This window comes from Zea mays, chromosome 8 (assembly GCF_902167145.1).
Source record: "Zea mays cultivar B73 chromosome 8, Zm-B73-REFERENCE-NAM-5.0, whole genome shotgun sequence".
In the NCBI taxonomy this organism is placed as follows: Eukaryota; Viridiplantae; Streptophyta; class Magnoliopsida; order Poales; family Poaceae; genus Zea; species Zea mays.
The window spans coordinates 84009068-84020616 of record NC_050103.1 but is presented as its reverse complement, the minus strand read 5'-3'; positions in this window follow the sequence as shown (position 1 = coordinate 84020616).

Sequence of the window (11549 nt, the reverse complement as noted above, 5' to 3'; positions counted from 1 at the left end):
TAAATGTAATCTTACACAGGCTGCGCCCTGTGCCTATAAATAGGTGAACAGTACCCCTGTACTGTTCACGTAATCTTGTAATCACCAACGCATTACGCTGGAATTATTGTTTTCTGCCAAGGCGAAGGTATAAATGTACCTAAATATTATGTTTCAATATTTAGGTTCATAATATAAAATATGTGAATAATATTACCTATTCTTGGTATATCTTTCTCTAATGTTTTATATTTTATATTTCATTTCGCATTCTTTTATGTCTGATCACGAAGGTGTGACCTTCGTGATATATTGCCTGTGACCTTCGTCCGAAGCTCATTAAATCCTTGGGGAAATAATGCTTCAGCGGACGAAGGGCATTAACATTTAACATTTTATGTTGGGGACTTGTTCTCAATATTGAACACTCGCTCAATGTTGATCCATCCTTCAGACCCAGAAAGCAGAGGCTTCGGAAAATGTCTGATGACAAAGCCGAAGGTGCTCAGAATGAAGTGAAAAGACTTCTTAGCGCTGGAGTCATCAGAGAAGTAAATTACCCAGAATGGCTAGCTAACACTGTTATGGTGAAGAAGGCCAATGGTAAATGGAGAATGTGCATTGATTTTACTGATCTCAACAAGGCTTGTCCGAAGGATGAGTTTCCATTACCAAGGATAGATTCTCTAGTAGATGCAACAGCTTCGTCAGAGCTCATGAGTCTATTAGATTGTTATTCAGGCTATCATCAAATTTGGATGAAGAAAGAAGATGAGCCAAAAACCAGCTTCATCACCCCCAATGGTATATATTGTTACCTTCGGATGCCTAAGGGGCTCAAGAATGCTGGAGGAAGCTTCAGTAGAATGACAGCGAAAGTCCTTCATTCTCAAATAGGCAGAAATGTGCTAACATATGTTGATGATATCATAGTAAAAAGCACGAAGCAAGAAAATCACATTGCTGATCTGCAGGAAACATTTGCTAACTTCAGGCAAGCTGGCCTGAAGTTGAATCCAGAAAAATGTGTCTTCGGAGTAAAAAAGGGAAAATTCCTTGGTTGTTTAGTTTCAACAAAAGGGATCGAAGCTAATCCAAATAAAATCGAAGCTATCCTTCGGATGGAACCGCCAAGCACAAAGAAGTGAGCTCAGCGGCTGACAGGAAGACTGGCATCTTTGAACCGATTCATATCTAGATCAGCAGAGAGAAATTTACCATTCTTTGAAGTGCTGAAGTCAGCCGAAGTCTTTCAATGGGGATCAGCTCAGCAGAAAGCCTTCGAAGAGCTGAAGCAGTACCTGATAGACCTAACGACGCTAACTCCACCCGCGCCAGGGGCTCCTCTGCTGTTGTATGTGGCAGCTTCACACTCTGCAGTGAGTGTGGCACTTGTCCAGGAGAAGCTTGAAGGACAAAATAAAAAGCAAGTCCCGGTATATTTTGTCTCCGAAGTATTGAGCTTGTCAAAGAAAAATTACACAGAGTTGGAGAAAGTGTTGTATGCTGTATTAATGGCTTCCAGAAAGCTTCGGCATTATTTCCAGGCCTATCACATAATTGTTCCCTCATCACAGCCTCTGAAGGATATTATGAGGATAGAGAAGCTACTGGAAGGGTTGGAAAGTGGGCCGCGGAGCTCAATGAATTCACCATTGACTACGTCCATAGATCTTCAATTCAATCTCAGGCGCTAGCAGACTTCATAGCTGACTGGACGCCAGGGGCTCACGAAGAAGGGACAAGCACAGATGCCGAAGCTTGGACTGTATTCTGCGATGGTTCTTGGGGAACCTTCGGTGCAGGAGCAGCTGCAATTCTAGTCGCACCTTCAAATGTCAAAACGTGTTTCGCAGTCAAATTGGATTTCAGCTGCACAAATAATATTGCTGAATACGAAACACTATTGTTAGGGCTTCGGAAGCTAAGGGCAATTGGAATAAGAAGGGCCATCTTAAAAACTGATTCTCAAGTTATCGCTGGTCATGTGGATAAAAGTAGCAAGGCACGAGACCCGAAGCTTGAAAAATATCTAGATGCAGTCCGAAGGTTGGAAGCTTCCTTCGAAGGTTTTTCCGTCAAAAATATTCCAAGAGGTGAAAATAAGCATGCAGATTTGCTAGCCAAATCAGCGGCCCAGGGGCTCCCTTTACCCTCCGAAGTATTTTTTGAAACAATAAAAGCACCTTTGGTTGAGCTCATGGAAAGAGCAGTACTCACTATTTCTCTAGTGCACAGTGAAGATTGGAGAACTGAAATAATATCTTTCCTTCAAGGAAATTGTCTTTCAAGTGACGAAGCTTATAATAAAAGAATGGAGGCAAGAACAAGACCATATGTCATGATAGAAGGGGAATTGTATAAACATGGAGTTTGTTCACCACTCCTCAAGTGTTTATCAAGAGCCGAAGGTATCGAATTGATGAAGGAGATACATGCAGGTCTGTGTGGATCTCACATTGGATCTAGGCCCTTGCTGGGAAAAAAATTTCGTTAAGGATTTTACTGGCCGAAGGCAGCTTCGGATGCAGCGGAGTTAGTTCAAAAGTGTGAAGGTTGTCAAAAATGTGCAAGAGATCAAAAGCAACCTTAATCTCTCACTCAATTAATACAACCCACTTGGTCGTTGCAAAGGTGGGGTCTTGATTTGCTAGGCCCACTTCCACCAGCACAAGGAAATTTAAAATATGTTGTGGTGGCAGTAGAGTATTTTTCTAAGTGGATTGAGGCGAAGCCTTTAGCCACAATAACTTCGGTCACAGTTCAAAAATTTTTCTGGCAAAATATTGTTTGTCGCTTCGGAGTGCCGAAGGCTATTACTGTGGACAACGAAACATAGTTTGATGCCGAAGCTTTCAAAGAGTTTTGTGAACAAATTGGCACGAAGATTCATTTTGCATCGGTTAGACATCCGGAGTCAAATGGACTTGTAGAAAGAGCTAATGTCATTATAATGACAGGAATAATGAAGTTAATCTTCAATCTGCCCAGGGGAAAATGGCCAGATGAATTAATCAAAGTGGTGTGGAGCCATAACACAACAATGTCAAGGTCAACAGGCTTTACGCCATTCAAATTACTGTTTGGTGACGAAGCAATACCCAGAAGAAGCTAAAGCGGAATCAATAAGAACAGTGGCCTCGGCGGAGGACGAACCTGATTATTCTGTGGCAAAAGATGCTATAGAAGGGATCAGGCTTCAGGCTGTGGAGAATATCAATAAATATCAAGCCGAAACAATAAAATGGCGTGACAGAAAAGTTCGATTAAAAAATATCAAGCCAGGGCACTTGGTACTTCGGAGAGTTGCTAACCCAGATACAGTAGGCAAGCTACAGTTAAAGTGGGAAGGACCTTTTCTGGTAGTATCTTCGTGAAGACCCTGTTCTTACAGATTGAAGGATATGGACGACAACGACATTCCTAGATTTTGGAATGCGGATGAGCTTCGGCGATATTATGTGTAGCTTGATGTAATCTTTTTTATTTTTTCCTATGGCACCCTTTTCCTTTCCAAAGGGGGAGAAAGGTTTTTAATGGGGCCATAGCATGTAATTTTTCTTTTTCTTATTTCAGCTCTACAAGAGCAATATCCCCCAAAAATGTAAATGTAAAAGCTGAGCATGCACCATCGAGTGCAAAGAGAAAAAGAAAAAAACAGGGAGAAGCTCGAAAGACGTCCCTAAGGGGATGCAGAGCACGACGAAGCTACAAAAAGCCGTTCCTAAGGGAGCGCAGCGTAAGTTTTCTGCTCAAAAGTCGTTCCCAAGGGAATGCAGAGCTTACAGCGAAAAGTCAACGCTGATACCGCCGAAATAGAAGGCGAAGAAGCTCCTAAGGGAGGCTTACAACGAAAAGTCAACGCTGATACCGCCGAAATAGAAGGCGAAGAAGCTCCTAAGGGAGGCTTACAGCGAAAAGTCAACACTGATACCGCCGAAATAAAAGGTGAAGAAGTTCCTAAGGGAAGCTTGTATCAAAAAGAGATTTCAGTCATTCCTTAGGGAATGAAGATTGTGAATGAAGCTTCGTATGTGTGTTTGGACATTCATTTGCACGATACATTACAGCATACATTTGCATTCATAAACATTCATTTAGACATACATATGATCATCATCATCATAACATAGACAATTGCTTCGGCTCTAAAGAGAAGGCTTCGGAAAAAGGAAAAGAAGCAGTTTAATGCTTCGCTGTGTACGAAAAGAAGGAAAGGTGTTTTTTGCCTTCGGCTCAAAAATGCTAATTTCGTTCACACCAAAGCACATTATACATTGATGGAAAGGTAAGAATATATTACAAGGTATGGTCAAAGTCCACGAAGTAAAATTTAATTACATCATTCTTTACATAAGTTATTACAAAAGTTTTTAGAGCTTTTTCTACAGACTATTCAAGCTTCGTCAGTATCCAGGGAGCTTCGTCTTTTTACTCTTCAGCTTCGGCCTCGGCTTCGTCATCTTGTATGTATTAAAGTATTATGAGCAAAATTCAAGTGTGAAGGAAAAGGTAAGCACAAGGTATAATTTTGTTACCAGCTTAAGATGACTCCGAGCTTCATCACCAGCTTTGCTTCGTCCACCCTTTGTCCATACCAGTTTTACAAATCTATTTGCTATGCTTCGGGCAAGGTTGGGGATATCATCCAAATCTGCTGGTGATAGGCTGAAGTTGGGTCTATTGACAACTTTTCCACGGTCACAGCCAGATTTCAGGAAGGCAACAACTGTGCCCCGAGAAGCTACCAGGGCACAAAAGTCACCATGTCCAGCAATAACTTCATCAAGGTCATCAATTTCGCCTTCGATATGTTCGAAGGCACCTGGCAGGTCTTCAGCCGAAGGAGTAAATTTTTCGCTGCTGGCTCCAACTGAATAGAAGATCTGCTTCAGCCGTTGAACGCATCGATTACTAAACTCCAGACATTTATCCTGAAGACTTGTCAATGACTTTTTCAAATCTGAAATTTTTTGGACTTCGACCTCAAGTTTTGCATTAAGCTTCTGCTTTTCTTCTTCGAAGTTTTCTGATTGAGAGAGAAGCTTCGTATTTAATTCTGTTATTTTAGCTTCAGCTGTCGCCAGCAAGCCCTCGGTTGTCTGAAGTTTGAAGTCTTTCTTTTCAATAGCAGCTGATTGCTCTTTTATTTTGCTGTCTAAATTTTCAATTATAACCTCGTGTTTTTTATCTTCCAAGTCCTGCTGCATTTTCAAAGCTTTGCTCAGCAACATACTCTGCACACAAACAACCTTCGTTAGAAAACATCTTCGTTATCAAAAACAATAAAAGTCAGAGAAAAGTTGTTTACCTTGAAATTGGAATAAAATAAACTACCGACGATATGCTGTCGTCGGTAGCGGCTGATATCTGTTTCGAGCTTCGAGAAACCAATACTCTTTGATAGAGTACCGATAACCTTCGCACCGGTCTGATCCCGGATGCAGCCCAACCTTTTCGTCATCAATACCACCGAAGAGAAGTGCTCCTGGCCGATATCCGCAAGATATAGCATATTCTTTTAGCTCTTCTTTTTCAGCCTTTGTCAACTCTTGACCAACTAAGTTTTCAAAGTTAAAAGCTTCATCTTCCGAAGGGTCTTCGACTATTTCTTTCTCTCTCTCGGGCTCTGAGGCCGTAATTTCTTCGGTGGCTGCGGCAGCCTCTTCTGCGGCAGCTTCTTCCGCGGCCATGTTTAATAGTATTTTATCTATATCAGCAACCATGCTTTCTAAATTAATATCTTCGGTTCTAGCAGCTTCGGTATTTTTTGGCTTCCGAAGGTGCAGCTTCAGTAGCTGTCGTGCTTTCAACAGCCGGCGCCTTCGGGGCTGAAGCTCCTGGTGGTGTTCCTTCGATGACTTCTGTTACTGTGATGATTCTTTGCTTTTTTGGCCTAGCCGCCTTCGCTTTTGCGGGCTCCTTTTCCTTCTGAAAAAGCTTCGTCAGATGTGGCCCCAGTGGACTTAGTTTGACAGGCAAAGATTCACTCATTACCTTTAAGATTTCCTCTACTTCGGTAGCAGAGGGTGTTGCAGGAGTTCCTTCTTCTTCATCAATTGCTTTTTGCTTCGGAGTCAAAGCTTTTCTCTTCTTTGAAACATCTATTTTTGGCTCAGGCTTCAGCTTTTTCTTTTTTAATTGTTCTTCATCGTCTTTATTCAGAGCACTAGCCACTTTCTTTCTCTTTTGCCCTTCGGCATCCTTGTTTAGCCGCTCGTAGTCGGGATACTTAAAGCCCAGAGCATCAAATACTCGATTTAACCTCCGCTTCGGACGGGTGCCGAAGGCCACAGTCATCAATTGATCTTCTTTTTTAGAATAATTGCCGAGTATTTCATTGCACATTACTTCGATTGTGTCCAGCCACTCTTGGCAAGGCACTTTGAAATGTTTTTTGAATTTGTAATGGTAAGGCAAACGAACAAGTTCTCCCTCCTTCTTTTCCCCCTTCAGCTTCGGCATTTCCCACTCCTTCAAAGTGGGGAACACTCTGAAGGCCAGAAATTCTTGCACTAAGTCCCTAGTGCCAATATGATTTGTGATAATTCGAAATTCGCTTATTGCAATTTGGCTTGGACTCTATGGTGTCATGTTGCACTGGGGCCTGGTTTCTCCGAAGGTCAATTCCAGAGGACTTTGGACCAGCTTCTCCATTTCTTCCTCAACTTTAACGTAAAACCATTCGGTTTTCCAGCCAGCTGGCCACTTGGTTCGATAGCTGATAACTGGAAACTTTGTATTCTTGCGATACGCAAAGTTGTAGCAACCGAAGTTTTCATGTAACCCATCTTTTCTAGCTTTTGTCTGATAATGAAGCTCGTGTATTCGGCAGAAACCTTCGGCAAATGCTTCTACCCCCTGGCTTCGGAGGGCCCAGATGTAGACACTAAGCCTAACGATGGCGTTAGGCGTTAGTTGATGAAGATAAATTCCAAATTTCTTCAGAACGTCAGCAATCATCCTATTCAAAGGAAATCTTAGTCCTGCTTTGAAGAAACTTTTGAACACCACTACTTCATCCTTCCCTGGCGTCGGAGTAGTCTCTTCCCCACCGAAACGAACTAGCTCTTTCTTCGCTTCACTGAAATATCCCAAATTCATCATCTTTGGCATGTCACCTTCGGAAATGGTGGATTTCCCAAAATCTAAGTGGCTAGGTTTAGTTGGCGCAGCGCCGTAATCATCTTCAGACTCAGTCTCTTCAACATCAGCTTGCTCTGTTTCAGTGGCAGGTGCTTCCTTTGATGCTACCAGCCCTGAGCGCTTCATCACTTCGGAGATTGGGGCAGTTTCTGCACCTTCGGCTTCTTCTCCGTCGTGTGTAACCCTAGCTGTGGAACGTACTCTGGCCATCTGATGATTGAATTTCTTGTTTTTTGAATGAAGTTGAAAAGTTTTTTCTTTACTTTGCTGAAGCTCTTTCTTGAATACGAAGCTTGAGCAAAGAAAATAGCTTCGGTTGAGGATGCAGAAAACAAGCTTCGGCTTTGATCAATATTTTGGCAGCGAAACAGTGCAATAGCAATGAATGCTGTGGTAACTTCACATCTACCCGTCTGTTTATATAGTGCCGCAGGTGGGAAGGTGAATCGTCAAGGTCTCCCGTACCGAACAAACAGTCACCCGCACTCACTGAACGGGGGGCCACGGGGTCAGAGAAGGTAAATCGCCAGGGCACGCGTAACTACTGCAAGATGGGGCCACCTCGTGCACGGATTATTTTAATCGTTTCTCGCCAACGAGCTCAGAGAAGGTGTTTTTCGGATCTTCAGCATCACGAAGCCTAGAAGACTTTTTTCACGGATCAAGCTCGTTACGAAAAACGATCTAGCGCCGCGAAGGGGCTACTGTTGGGGGTATGCTTCGTAGCCGAAGATCCTAAAGAAAGAGAACACCTTCGGCAGACCCTCTCAGAAGCAGCGCCGAAGCTATCACCTACAGAGCTTCGGCACAGTGGCAGATCTCAAGACGAAGGGGTGAACCGACTTAAAGATAAAATGACTTAAAGACCCATGATGTTTTGTGTCATTAATGTAATCGATTGTAAAGGGCATAAATGTAATCTTACACAGGCTGCGCCCCGCCTATAAATAGGTGAACAGTACCCCTGTACTGTTCACGCAATCTTGTAATCACCAACGCATTACGCTGGAATTATTGTTTTCTGTCAAGGCGAAGGTATAAATGTACCTAAATATTATGTTTCAATATTTAGGTTCATAATATAAAATATGTGAATAATGTTACCTATTCTTGGTATATCTTTCTCTAATGTTTTATATTTTATATTTCATTTCGCATTGTTTTATGTCTGATCACGAAGGTGTGACCTTCGTGATATATTGCCTGTGACCTTCGTCCGAAGCTCATTAAATCCTTGGGGAAATAATGCTTCAGCGGACGAAGGGCATTAACATTTAATATTTTATGTTGCCTTGTTCTTAATTCATAGCATTTGAGAACAAGTCCCCAACAGCTACCAGCGTTTTTAGAAATAATCGCCGAGCGATAGCTGATGACACTGGCGTTTTAGATGTAACCGTCGAGTTGTGCTTGACACTGTCGGCGTTTTAGAGGTAACCGCCGAGTGGTGCTTGACATTGTCAGCGTTTTAGAGGTAATCGTCGAGTTATGTCCGAAGTTTCGCTTTTTTGAGTGATGACTTGGCACTTTTTAGAAATGGCGCCCAACCCGGGAAAACCCCATTTATACTCGTGTCGACGTGCACTTTTGATTTCTGAGCCCTAACTTCACATTTCCGCCTCGAACCACTCCTCTGTTTCCCTGAGATTCCGCTCCTGTTCGTTCCGCCGGCGAGATTGCGATGGCGCCAAAACGGAAGAGGCAGAGCTCCGCCGTGGCAATCATTCCGCCCGTACAACAGTCAGTTGCCATTCGCGGGTAACCATATGTCTGTTATTCCAGAGTCTGATCTTCTTCACCTTGTCGACGTTGGGGTTTTACCCCCAAAAGAACTATGGTGCCATTTGGTTCACATATTGGTAACGGAATAGGTAACCGATAACATTAGATCATGTTTGTTTAAGTCTAACCGTAATCGATACCACACTACAAATAGATACCGCCTTATTCAAATTTGTTGCTACCGGTATTCGAGTGTGAATCGTTACCATTACCATTTACGTTACATTTCGCGAACCAAACACTACCTATGCTCTTGGCGGATTTGCCATGGAGTCACTGTTCCAATGGAGGACACCCATGAGTCTGTCGTCTATGTTCCTTTTCTTATCCGCGGCCTTGCTCTCCCTGTTTCTCCCTTCTTCCGTGGCCTCCTTGATTTCTACGATCTGAACTTGACCCACTTGAACCCTAATTCTATCTTGCAAGTTTCCATTTTTATTCATCTGTGTGAGGCCTATCTTGGGATTTTCCCCCATTTTGGCCTCTGGAAGTATCTGTATCATTGTCGGCCCGGGATGGCTGGGGGACAGCACCAGCTCATTGGCGGCGCAAGTCTAGAGCTGCGTCGCGGGAGGAAAACAGAGTACCTCGACATCCCCCTCAAGGATAGCATCAAGGGGTGGCGCCTCGAGTTGTTCATTGTGGAGAACCACTACAAGTCCCTTCCCCCTCGATCGGGGAGGCAGCCAGATGTCCGTACTCCAAGCTGGGTCGAATCTTCGACCCCTTCGGAGATAACAGAGGCAAAAGTGCTTCTTGCTGAGGTCTTCTTGTTGAAAGACAGAGGTTTGACTACTGAAGCTATGGTTGCTGATTTCGTCTTCAAGAATATTCAGCCTTTGAAGGATAGGGTGTATCCAGCTTATCTGTACAGTGGCATCAATGACTCTACCTGAGTCACAAACAAGAGAATCTCCACTGAAGATCTAGTGAGTCGACTGGATATGGTTCTGAGGGGTAGAGTGTCAAATGTTGGTGCTCCTGTTGCCTATTCTGCCTGTAATCTGCCACCTCATAGATCAATTTCTGAATTTGCGTCTAACCCTCCTGTTAGTGATGGTAGCCTGGGTCTTAGAGTACGACCCTCTTCCGAGGATATTGAGGCTCTGATTGCCCCTCTCCGGAGTCCTCCAGATGACGAGAGGCAAACTCATTTTGAGATGTCAGCTAGTACAGACGATGCAGATATAGATGCTGTGCTTAGTATGCTGGCTAGAGAATCATCTAACTCGACCCATGCTGAGCCGATGGCTATCACGGCTGGTCAAGAACTTGGCAAGGCGGTGGAGACTCAGAAGCCTGAAGGTTCTCGCCCAAAGCGTCCACACCGAGTTAGCCGCCCGACTGCACCTGTTGAGGAAAAGAAGAAGAAGAGGCGGCTTCAGCGATTGTCATGCTTGGACCAGGGTGCAGGTCCTTTTGCTCCGGTTCGTGATGGAGTGCCAGCAGAGGTCCTTCCTGAGGTTGATGTCAAGGGCTGTGATCGTGCACAAGCTGCTGTCTGTATATTTGATGAAGGTGAAGAAGAAGTCTCGCTGATCCGTAAGAACAGCCAGCATTACAGAGGTAGTGAGGGGGGCAGTGACATTCCTTCTCCAGCTCTATCGGCTCTTGTCAGTCTTCAGGGACTGTCAATATCGGATTTTGATCAAACCCTTGAGGAGGTCGTCCCTGAGGATATGCTGTCAGAGCCAACTGCCGATGACGTGATGGTTGTTTGTTCAAAAATTCTAGACGTTGGATTGGAGGTATCCTGTTGGAGACTTGTTCTCAAATGCTTTGAATTAAAAACAAGGCAACACAAAAAGAGGTTAATGGTTAATATCCTTCGTCCTTCGAAGCATTATTTCCCTTAGGATATAACGATCTTCGGACGAAGGTCATGAAAGACATACCTTCACCATAACAGTATATGTTAATAAAAGAAGAAGCATATGAAACATGAGAAATAACATGGTTAATCATATGATATCATTGATATAACTTTATTAAATCATCATTGATGAATAAGAACAATATTAAATTACATTTGTACCTTCGGCTTGACATAAGGTAAAAGTCCAAGCGTGACACACGAGTGAATACAAGACAGCGTGAACAGTGCAGGGGTACTGTTCACCTATTTATAGGCACGGGACGCAGCCCGGTCAAAATTACATTTATGTCCTTTACAACTAGTTATAATCATGACACAAATTACTATGGGCCGATTGGTCTTTTCCTCTTTAAGTCGGTGTAGCCCTTCGTTTCAAGGCATGTCGCTATGCCGAAGCTCCCTAGATGGTAGCTTCGGCGTGTACCTTCGCGCTATATTTGCTTATGTGCTGATTCTTCCGAAGGTGTTTCTTCTTAAAGGACCTTCAGCGACGAAGCAGACCCCCAACAGTATCCCCTTCGCGGTGCTAGATCGTTTTTCGTAGCGAGCTTGATCTGTGAAAAATCTCCAAGGCTTCGGAATGCCAAAGGTCCGAAAAACACCTTCCCTGAGCTCGTTGTCGAGAAACGATTAAAATATTCTGATCGTGAGGTGGCCCACCATGCGGTGGGTATGCATGGTCTGGCGATTCTCCTCCCAAGCGGCGAGTGGTCCACCGTTCAGCGGGTGCGGGTAACTGTTCAGCGGGTGCGAGCAACTTGGCGAT